Source organism: Pseudorca crassidens, chromosome 4 (genome assembly GCF_039906515.1).
Source record: "Pseudorca crassidens isolate mPseCra1 chromosome 4, mPseCra1.hap1, whole genome shotgun sequence".
NCBI lineage: Eukaryota > Metazoa > Chordata > Mammalia > Artiodactyla > Delphinidae > Pseudorca > Pseudorca crassidens.
The window spans coordinates 111602736-111614600 of record NC_090299.1 but is presented as its reverse complement, the minus strand read 5'-3'; the positions used below and the strand labels follow the sequence as shown (position 1 = coordinate 111614600).

General features: G+C 36.4%; 1 non-coding gene across 1 annotated transcript; it reads left to right on the top strand.

Moving 5' to 3' along the window:
- The first annotated feature begins 5826 nt into the window (after positions 1–5826).
- Positions 5827–5933, top strand: LOC137224195 (U6 spliceosomal RNA). Its single transcript, XR_010943290.1, has one exon. It is a non-coding gene; the product is annotated as a U6 spliceosomal RNA (small nuclear RNA).
- The last annotated feature ends 5932 nt before the right edge of the window (positions 5934–11865 follow it).

Genomic DNA, 11865 nt, shown 5'->3' with positions numbered 1-11865 from the left:
AAGACCTTTGGTAAAACTGTCACCTCTGACAACTCCAAAGAAAGAAATGAGGTATCTATTGAACTGCCAGCATTGGAGAAGATTTCCAGCCTAAAAGTTGAAAATATGCTGATTGTAACCAGATGCATTTGATAAGGTCCTACAGTATTGAGATGAGCTCAGACAAGAACTCACTGGTGAGCAGGAATAAATGATTGTTGTTTTAAGCCACTGGGTTTTGGGGTGCTTTGTTACACAGCATTATTGTGACACTAGTTGACAGATATAGGACCTAAAGTTTACATTAGTTTTAATCCAACATCCCTATGGTCTTTTTTCCTTATACAAATTTTGGCTAATCTCTATGCTGGATGTTATGAGGAATACAAAAAAGAATTATTTAGCTTACAGAATTTTTAGTATGTGTGGGTAAACTTTATTTTCAGATGAAGTAATTTAAAATATTGTATTTAATCAAAAGATGGTTAATAATTTTTAAATATCAATGATTTTATAAATACAAATATATATTACATATATATTTTTTAAATAGGTTCAATCATCCTTATTATAAGACATATTTTAAATAATGAAGAGTTGATGAAAACTCTGAATAATTCAGTGATTAAATTATATTATACTTACTAGTTTTGCATTTCTATAAGAGAATAACAAATATTCTTCTGTTTATTTTAATTTCTGGTGAATGCACCTCTGACCAAATTAAGACATCCTGCAGTTGAACTAAACCAATAGGGCCTGTGTGATTAATTTGGTTTAAATCACTACTGGAGTCTTAATTCTAGAAAGAGACCTCAAATTCTAGCACGGTACAAGTCAACAAGGTTGCAGTGCCAGGGTTAATGTTTATGTCTGTGACCTGGCTCAGTATACTTTCCCCAAATGAAGACCAACTAAAAACAGTCCAAACACAAGATGGGCTGCCAGAGTAGATCTCCAGCATTACGGCAACTTGTACATAATTTATTCACCTAGGTTGTCTGATTGAGAAGGAGTATCTATATCTATAAAGGGCAAACCCCTGACATGCAATGATACCAAAAAGTTGTAATATAATGAGAATATGAACATGATTATTATGTGGCCAAGAAGTTCATCATCTGACAGAAACAACAACAAAGTCCACACCTTGTATTTGCTTAGGAAAATTTTGTGCACTTTCTCAATCTGTTTTTTACCCACCCTTCCTCTGGTAGCCCATCCATCCAGAAAGAGAAATAAAAGTGCAACATGGACACAAACCAGAATAGAAAAGAAAAACCCTCACTGTTACAGGAATCCACATAGCAAACTTCAAATCTCAATTGTGTCAAGCATTCCAAGTTTAAATACTTTAAAATATTTGCTCAGTGTATACATTCAAACATATCCCAAAAAATCATCCAGTAAAAATGATTTCTTATCCCTCAGTGAGCTTTCCAGTTATGAACCTCATAAGAGGGACACCTTACCACACGCCATAGATTTCTTTCTTTCTTTCTTTTGTAACTGGGAAAAATTAGTCTGTTTCCATTGCTTAACTTGCAGTTTTATTCCCTATGCCAAACCAGACCTTTGGCTGTCCTTTCCTTAAAAATATAAGCTTTCCTAGTATTAAGGACTTTGAAAATTATTCCACAAAAAGAGGTTTATTATTTTTTCTCAGCTTTTGTTTTGTTTGATGAAAAATGAAATATAAAGAAACACACTGTTTTTAAAGCCTCACTTTAATTTGTTGGGTGATGATGGAGCTAAAATATATGCTGTCAATATGGAGTATGAAAAGTCAGGAGACATTTCCATATCAAAGAGACTAACTGTTAGTAAGAGTAAGCTGAATGGAATCTTGGAGCAAGATTTTATTCTGTAGGATTCTGTTTGTGATTTTTTAAAATCCCTTGTTAATATCTTCCAGATCAATGGAAATATTAAAGCCGAAGTAATTTGCATCCATCAAATGTGATGAGACCCACTGGCATCAGGGCTATGGAATTTTGGGCTTCACTTGCCCTGGGAGTTCAAAGGCTATAGCAATAAGCTATTAGCATATTTCCCACAGACAGGGCAGTGGAAGGACTGACTATTTAACCAGTGCCAAAACATCACATTGCACCTCCTCCACTTGAGAACTGAACCTGTCAGCTCCTAAATTGTGTGCATTTTCAAGCAGTTAGCACAGTTTACTGTCTGAAAACCATCACATCACCCCCATTCTTTTTTTTTTTTTTTTGCGGGACGCGGGCCTCTCACTGCTGTGGCCTCTCCCGCCGTGGAGCACAGGCTCCGGACGCGCAGGCTCAGCGGCCATGGCTCACAGGCCCAGCCGCTCCGCGGCACGTGGGATCCTCCCGGACCGGGGCACGAACCCGTGTCCCCTGAATAGGCAGGCGGACTCTCAACCACTGCGCCACCAGGGAAGCCCCAGCCCCTTAAAGCAAATTGCTTTATCAATGTTAACTTAAAGGATAATGTTATACTTCCAGCCATATTTGGCAGACAGGAATCATGTGTTCCGTGTATGTTTTACCATTGACCCAAGAGGGAGGAGTGGGGACCACTGCTCACTTTTTTGGGGTATCAAGAGTGGCTGTTTTCTTTTCTTTTTTTTTTTTTTTAAGTAAATGAATCCAGTAAAGCTTGCACTCGATTATTAGGAGAATCTGATGTCATTGCAAGAGAAACTGGTCAGGTTTCTATGGTACTTCACATCTGCAAGACACAGCAGTATTTCCCTCAGCTATTGATGCTGCTACTAAAATTAGGACCAGGAACTCCACAACTTAAGCAACTTAAGCGGGTTTGGAAATAACATTTGTTCATGTTCTCTTTATACCATAATGGTTTTGGTAAGTAAAGTATGTGGAAGGAGCTCACTGTGGGATATGTTTCTACATATTTAGCAGTAGCCAAGTTCAAGGGGTATGATGCCTGTTTGAGATATCTCAAACTCCACTTCACTGGGTTGGAATGCCCTGCCCCAGTTTAGCTCAGAGATGATATTTCCTCTGGACTGGAGTTATAAAGAAAGCAATTTAAAATGCATAAACACAGTGCCTGAGCCATGCCATAGATCCACCACCCAGAAGGGCATTCACACGAAGCACTGCCTCACTTCCTAACTGCTCAAATGAGGGCCTCATTCCCTTCCCAACTATTAATATTCATGTGAATTTGTACCAAAGGGTTCAGGCAGAATGAAAAGCAACATATTGGAACATCACAGAATACCTTGAAATTTCTAAGCCCCAACTTTCCCCAGAATATGCTTTGCAAAATGAAGAATCAATGATGTTTATTTTACCTTAATTTTTGGTATAGTGAAAAAATAATAATAATAGAATTGGGTGTCAGGAAGCCTGAGTTTTAGCCTTGGCTCAGACACCAAATAATTAGATAATTCAACCAATTTTTATATTTGTGAACGTTCACTATATGCTTGTCACAGTGGTAATTGCAAGAATATAGAGGAAATTCAGTCTTTGCTCTTACAAAGTCCATAATCTAGTGGTAGGAACTAAACAGATACTTCGTTTAGTAACTAAACAGTAACTAAACAGATACTTACTTTACTTTTGGTAAAGTAAGAACTGTACCAGTCTACAGATGCTATCAGTAAAGTGGAACGGTTAAGGTAGCTGATTTTTTTTAGTTGTGACTTTATGATTTGGTGTTAAAAATATATCTCACAACTCAAATATTTTCAAAACATACAAGGTACCAAGCACTGTGCTTTGTACTTTGCATGCGTGTTGCTCCTTAATTTCCACAGGAACTCAATGAGTCTAGCTAGCTACTACTGTAGAGATATTATGGAACTGGCCCAAGGTCACACAGCTGGTTAGTGGCAGACCCAGAACTGGAACTGTCTCCAAAGGCCATCATGCTCTTACAGCTGATATAAAAACCACCTCAAAATAAGAGGAAACTAAGACTGTTTATCAGGGATGTGATTAAGATGCAATTATAACCTGCAAGATAAAAAGTCATGACACATTTTCATGGTGGAACTGATGTGCTAAGGGGAAGACTGAGCAGAATCACTTCTAGATCACATCTGTTTAGAGATTAAGTACAGATATGTACTATTATATTTCATAATTTATGTTTTTCTTATTAAATAATAATCAAGAGAAGAACATGAGCTGGAATGTGGTGGTTGAGAATCATAAAACACTGCATACATTTACTGTTGGCTGGCTGAAGTAGAAACCATTTAATGATCCACAGAGGCAGCAGCGTGGTGTCCTGGAAAGAGCCTGGCCCTGGGAACGGAGCTCTTGCCAGTGACTCTGCATTGCACTGGGAACTCATTTCCTTTAACAGGGATTCAGTGCTCATATCCGTAAAATGAGGATAATGGATCCGGTTCAGCTTTTAGCTTTTGTGACTGTTTCCAAAGGAATTAAGCTCCATGATACTGATGGTCTGACTTCAGAAGTAGAAAGCCCAATGTCCGTTAAATACACATATTGATTGGCCCTTGGCCTTTGTTTCCTGTTAGAAACACTTTTCCTTTCTGGAACCCTCACCTAAACACACACACACACACACATACACCTACTCCTCCTTTCTCTTCTTTATCTCCATTCCCCCCACCGCCTTTCTCTGTCTCTTTCCTACCTGGCTAATCCCTAGTCATTTTTTCAGGTCTTAACTTGGAAATCACTGTGTTTGGGAAGATTTCACTGTCTCCCAAAGTCTTGGTTACGTGTCCACTTACCAACATCTATAAAAGTACTATATGTACTTCCTCTGTCACTGAGTTTCTGTGAGGGTTAGAGTATGTAAGATGTATAAGTGCTTGGAACCATGCTTGGTACATAAAAGTACTCAATAGCTAACATTGTCATCACCACCATCATAATGATTATTGAACTTATGACACCCTGTTTCTCATTAGTCTCTTTGATTCTCTGTGTCCTCTACTAAGTGTTAGCTTTGAGGGGGCTGGGACCATAACAGTCTGACTTGTTGCATCAGCAGCAGCTTAGCACTATGAATGACAAGAGTAGGTAAATGCGTCCTAATTACTTAATGTTAAATTAGACAAAGCAATTTACGAACGGAGACTTTCATTCATGCAACAAGCAAGTTGAGACTTTAAACATATTCTTGTGGAATAGACCGAAGCATGTGATTTAAAATAACATGATGTTATGAGGGCTGTAGTAAAGTTTTGAATTAAGTTTTATGGAGACACAGAAAAAGAAATAATTGACCTCTTCTGGGGGATGATGTATACTAGAGTTGAGCTTTGAAGAGCCAGGGTGATTTAACATAGCACATGTGAGGGCGGGATTATTCCATACAGGAAAAAATGGTATAAATAAAAACATAAGGTGAGAAACTGCATAATGGATTTGTACCACTGACTTCTTAGATCCTTAGGACAGTGCAAGGACAGACTTTTAAATGCCTTAAATGTCATGCTGTTATACGGTGATACGAGGCTTTCAAAAAGCTTTTCCTCATCTCTTAGTCATTGCTCAACCCCCTGCAGTCTGTAGCATTCACCTAAACTATTACATTGGGACATATTTTGACTTTCCCTTTAACATTTCCTCTTCTCCACCCTCTGCCCCCATCCAATCAATGACCAATTCTATTAATTCTACTTCTGGAACACCTTTCAAATTCAGATCATCATCTCCATTCTTTCTGCCACTAACTAAATTCAGGTCATTAAAATATTGTCTACCTGATCTCCTACTCACAACATACCCTTCACACTGTGGCCAGTTACTTTTGAAACATTGAACATTGATCTGATCCATTAAGCTTCTACTCTAAACTTTAAATTTAATCTGCCAGAACCAGATTTAATCTACTTTTAAAATAACATTTTGTGTGTTCATTTCAAGAGCACATATGCTAAAATTGGAATGATACAGAGAAGATTAGCATGGCCCCTGTGTAAGGATGATGTAAATTTGTGAAACATTAAAAGAATAGTAATAACATTTTGTGAGAAGAAAGTATTTTAGCAATGCTCCACATGCTAAAAGAGTCTGCATTTTCCTTTAATACTACTCTAATTATTAAGAGCTTAATCAATGAGGTCATAATCAGTGGCTAAATTATCACAGGTCTGGTGAATAAAATCAACCTTCTATGAAAAACATTTTAAAGGTTTACATGAACAATATAAACAAATATCCTCACAAATATAGTTTGCTATTAAAAAGTTCCTAGTCTCCAGGTTATAAGCCAATATACCTTTAATCTATTTACACAATCTCTTCATTATTATAGAAAGCTCTTTTCTTAGAGAAGCAACTTGGAAATTCACTTTCTGATAAGATTCAAAATAAATATCAATTATTTTACTAGAGGTTACAAAATCATGCTTTTCTAATTTATCATTCTATTAACATCTTTCAGTGAGAATTCTTCATAAAGAACTTTCCCTCATTAGCCAGGGCTATTTGGTTATTTTCAAATTTAGTTCCTAAAGGAAAAACAAGATAAATATTTATTCTTAGTTTTTTGCTTTTAAATAAAGTGATTAATGAATTGAGTTTTGTTTTGTTGGTTCTCTCCCATGTATTATGAACTTATGGAATTTTATGTAATGTATGTGTTCCAATAAATTGTATTCATTATTCTTTTTGATGCTCAAATTTTACTGTCTTTGGCTATTCAGATCTTCTTCATTTTAGTGTCTATCTATGGCCTTTTAACATAACTCATATTCTTTGATAGCTTGCATTGTGGCCTCCCCAAAATCTCAGGTTAATCTTATAAAGGCTGCCCTAGACTTAAAAACCGTCATTCTAGGGGCTTTCCTCGTGGCGCAGTGGTTGGGAGTCCACCTGCCGATGCAGGGGACAAGGGTTCGTGCCCCGGTCCGGGAAGATCCCACACGCCGCGGAGCGGCTAGGTCCGTGAGCCATGGCCGCTGAGCCTGTGCGTCCGGAGCCTGTGCGTCCGCAGCCTGTGCTCCGTAACGGGAGAGGCCACAACAGTGAGAGGCCCGCATACCGCAAAAAAAACAAAACAACCTGTCATTCTACAGGTGCATTTGTGAAAATGTAATAAATACAGACCATAATCCAGTTAATAGATATGCTTATGGCTATTAAGTTATGATTGCTTTTCAGTGGACCAAAGAAGGAAACTAGGAGGTTGGTTTTTTTTCTTTGTCAATTCATACAGATATTTCCAATTTGAATTGAATTACAAGATTTTTTTACCTTTACTTTCATATATACTTTACCTACATATATACTTTACCTACATATATATATATATTTTTTTTTTTTCCTCTTACTGTAAAAACTTTTTTTTTCCTCTTACTGTAAAAACTTTTTTTTTCCTAACTGCATTAACATAATTGCTTTCATAATTGCTTTCTTAACCCTGGTTATTTACAAAACAGAGCCTGAGGCAGATTACTTGTTAAGGCTTCATTGGAAGGTGCAAACCTAGGTAGGTTGAGTGAAGGTAAAAGAGAATTGAGGAAAGGGAAGAAGCTCAGTTATGTAGGAAACATTTCAATCAGGCTTTCAGAAACCACTGTGCCTCAGAACAGCCCTTGCAGTGAAAAAAGTGAGGGGAATTAATTTTCAGGCTTCCTCCTGGATCATTGGTCAAAGTTCACCCCAAGAGTTGTTAGTGGCCCTGCACTTTCACGTGTGTTGCCTAGACCTTTCTAGGAAGTCACTAAGGACACCAAATCCCACACTCTATTAGGCCACGTATCATCTGAGTGCACAAGAAATGAGAGGAGCTAGAGTGTTTTGGGGTCTTGTCAGGTCAGATCGGGCATTGGAGCTGATGCTCCTTCTATGGCAGACATGGGGAAGACCACGCCCTCACCCAGAGGAGTCCAAGACAGCCAGGCAGCACTTGGAGATGAGGCAGTGGCAGCAGCAGCTGGGGCTCTCTCTTGAACAAGCAGTCAGGGGTCAGTGTCCTCTCTGGTAGAACTCTAAATGTTTTCACATTAAAACTGAATCCAAATCTTTAAGCCAAACTATATAGCTTCAGTAGAAAATGAATGGAAGAAAAATAATCTAATACTCATCTTATTTTTAAGCATTATCTGCAGAAGTCCACAAATTAGGTCTTATGTATAATTTCTTATTTGCATTATTCTCATGCACACACACCCACACAGATATGACACACATACTTTAAAATGAATAATATCAATAATATTTCTAACAATTAGATTATTGAATAAAATGTAAGACTTTTTTCTAACTGGCCTGATACCCTTCTCCAGGGAAGACCTGTGAACCTGAGCCAAAAGGCTGGTGTACACTTGTTTACTGTGTAAGCAAGAGTAGAAAAATGTGATGTACAGTGGAAACTTGTACAGAATAAATAATAGCTTTGAGAAAGAAAACAGTATAGAAAAAGTAAAAAAAAAAAAAAAGACTTTTTTGCAGCTCAATTTTTCTTAAGAATATATTCCATACAGTCAAAATACTGAGTATAAAAGGATACACAGTCATAATACTGAGTATAAAAGTCAATTACAATAAGTATTAACTCTGTGTGTTTATGTCACCAACTTGATATAGAGCTGGTTTATTCATTTCAGTTCTGTTGAGTTTATTAGAATTAGCTATTTATTTTTTTCACTTTAGGTTAATTTAATTTTTTGAGTATGAAAATAATATATGTTCCCAGGTGAAAATTATGTAAAAATACATACTTAGAGAAGTCTTGTTACATAAGTTAACTGATCTCTTTATCTTATACCTCTTTCCCATTTTAAGCAACCATTTTTATAACATTGATATGTCCTTCCAAAATTTTTTTTGCAACAATACATCTATATTTATTTTTCATTGCCACATAACACACAGGTAGCTTACTATTAAAAACAATTTTGCATCTTGATTTTTTTTCATTTAATATATCCAGTCATGCCTTATCAGTCTATGCAAAACTTCCTTATTCCTTTTGACACCTGCATAATATTCTCAACTTAATTTTAAAGAAGACTAAATCAGAGGTATTGTAGTTCTAATTTTTCATTCTCAAGTGTCAGTACAATTTTGGGCACCTAGGTGGCCGATAAGAATATTTTACTGTAAATTGTATAAAAGTTTGCAAACACTTCCTCCTCTTCCCAGGTCATCTTACTAGAACACCTAATCCCTCTAACAACCTTGTTATGGGCTGAATGTTTGTGTTCCCCCAAAATGCATATATTGAAGTCCTAACCCCCCAATGTGATGGTATCAGGAGGTGAAACCACTGGGAGATAATTAGGTTCAGATAAGATCATAAGAGTGGGGTCCTCGTGATGGGATTAGTATCATCATAAGAAGAGGCAAAGAAACCAGTGCTCTCTCTCGCAACCATATAAGGACACAGCAAGAAGGCGGCCATCTACAAGCCAGGTGAGGGATCTCACCCAGAACTGAATCACTTTGATCTTAGACTTCTTAGCCTCCAGAACGGTGAGAAATAAATATCTGTTGTTTAAGCCACCCAGTCTATGTTATTTTGTTATAACATCTCAAGCTAAGATAAACCTTCAACATTAGTCATTTATGGACGTATTTAAATAAAATAAATAACAAGCCCATCTATGGCCTTAGAAATTACGTGTATTTATGTTACATGAGTATGTTTTTTCAGCCAAAGCTCCAACAGCTTTCTTATACCTCTTATACCTCATAACAGGTGAGAAGGAGCTATCTTCTTTGGAACCATCCAAGGGCAGGCATGTCAGATGATTGACATGATCTCTGTCCTCAGTGTTTTTGCTATGGGGTTGTTTAGCCTTCCCACACAGCTGTGGCTCTCCTACACTTCAGCCTTTTCGTTCAGTGCAGAATAAAGAAAAAAATTAGGGCATAGGGCATTGACATATTAGACAGTACTAAGTACTATGATTTGCTATGTTTTAACTAGGGAAGAAAATGGCTTCTCCATTGTCTCTTAACTCTAGTTCTATGTCAATGTTATCACATCATTTACTGAACATAAATTTTTAAGCAAAGCTATATGGTTCCATTATAAGCTGAATGAAAGAAGTATTAGTGTTACTCATCTATTTTTTCTCATTGTAAAAATGCTGCTATATTTTGGCATGGAATTGATGAAGAAAAGGCTTTAATGATACAAATAATGATGATACAAATAATTTGACCTTATTTTACCATTTTTCATATAATTTTACTATTATTCATATTATTACTATTATTCATACACTAGCCCTATTAACCTAACTTTACTATAGAACATCTCCAAACACTAAATTTGCTAAGATGTTTTCTTAATATCAAAGAGAGTCTATAGTGAGAACTGAAGAGGTAGTGTTTTGAGTGTCTGCTCCTGGTTTTCCATTATCCCTTACATGAGGAAACAACAATCTAAGCTTCTGCCCTCTCTCCATGTTCCTTTACTAGCTCCTTTCCACAGAAGAGAGAGGGGATCGCATGATTTGTCAGACAATGAGACAATCATTGGGCCAAGTGTTCAAATGAGAAGGCTTACTGTGACTTAAAGACAGGATCCTGGCCTTCACACCTGATTTACTACCCTCTGGCCTCCATACAGACCAGGTGAACCTCTTTGCTCTCTGTCTGTGATTAGGTCAATATAGCATCTGGTTTGTTAGAGTAGATGGCCAGGTAGTAGTGCCAGGAGAATTATATGGTGGGGTAGAAGATTTACTGAGGCCCTTCTCCAAAGCAGACATCTTGGACAGGTGTCAAGAGCTTAACCTTATATTAATAATGAATCAGTATTTTGTACACCATTTGACATTTGCCTTCTGTCTTTAAAACTCAGCAAAGAGAAGCAGGTATATTTAGGCAGCATATTTGAGTACTAGCACTTGACAATGAAAACTCTATAATGCCATTCCTTACCCTTTTTGTGTCCATGGAACATCTTCCTTTACTCCCATCATCACCATAGAACATCCATTAACCTATTTTCAGACTTTACAGATCCACAGACTCAAATCAATGAATAACAGATTCTGGACCTAGATTGGCTGAGTTCAGAATCCCTGATCTCCACTTACTACACTGTGTGATCCTGAGCATCAGTTTACCTTTCTGTGCCTTAGTTACCTTGTTGTTCAATGGCAATATTAATAATATAATATGAATAACATAACAATATAATATAAAATACCATATTATTATAATTATATAGCTAAAATTATAATAATCCTAATCCTATGCAGTAGGACTTAAATAATATGAATATATATAAATATTACATACATATATATCTCATACATATTATATATATAAAACAGCACCTGACTTATGAATTGCAAATTCTGGTTTAATGTTTTCATTATATTGTTTTTATAATCTTTATAATTTATTCCACGGTAGTTGCAAGAAGACAGGTAGTACTATCTCAAAGATATAACTGAAATATTTTTTAAAAGATATATATATGTATATATATGTTAATATGAATATTTGCTAATAATATAATAATGTAATATAATGTGAGTAAAATCAAACAAAAAATTAAAAATACTTTGGGAATAAAGAGAGACAACTAAATGCAAAATAAAATAGATATTCTTTGATCTGTGATAGTTTAAATGCAGATGTACTTAAAAGTAGGAAGTTAAGCTCTGGAGGCCCTTTGCAAGCTATAATTCCATAATATAAAAAGAAATGTTCCCAGTTTTGAGATTTATGCATGCACATTTTCTATTAAGATATACATAGAGAAAGAAAGTTAGGTAGGGTAGACATACATTGTAATTCAGATTTGCCTACTTACAGATGGTAACATTCTGTGCAATAATAATGCTCTTGAAACCATTTGCAAATTTGTCCAGCAACAACTCTGCCTTTAATGATGAAGTTTCCACAGTGGCAGATGGCAGAGTGAGCAGTGAAGGATGCTGCCGACCCACCAGGGTTATGTCTGTCACTAAAACGATCTGGC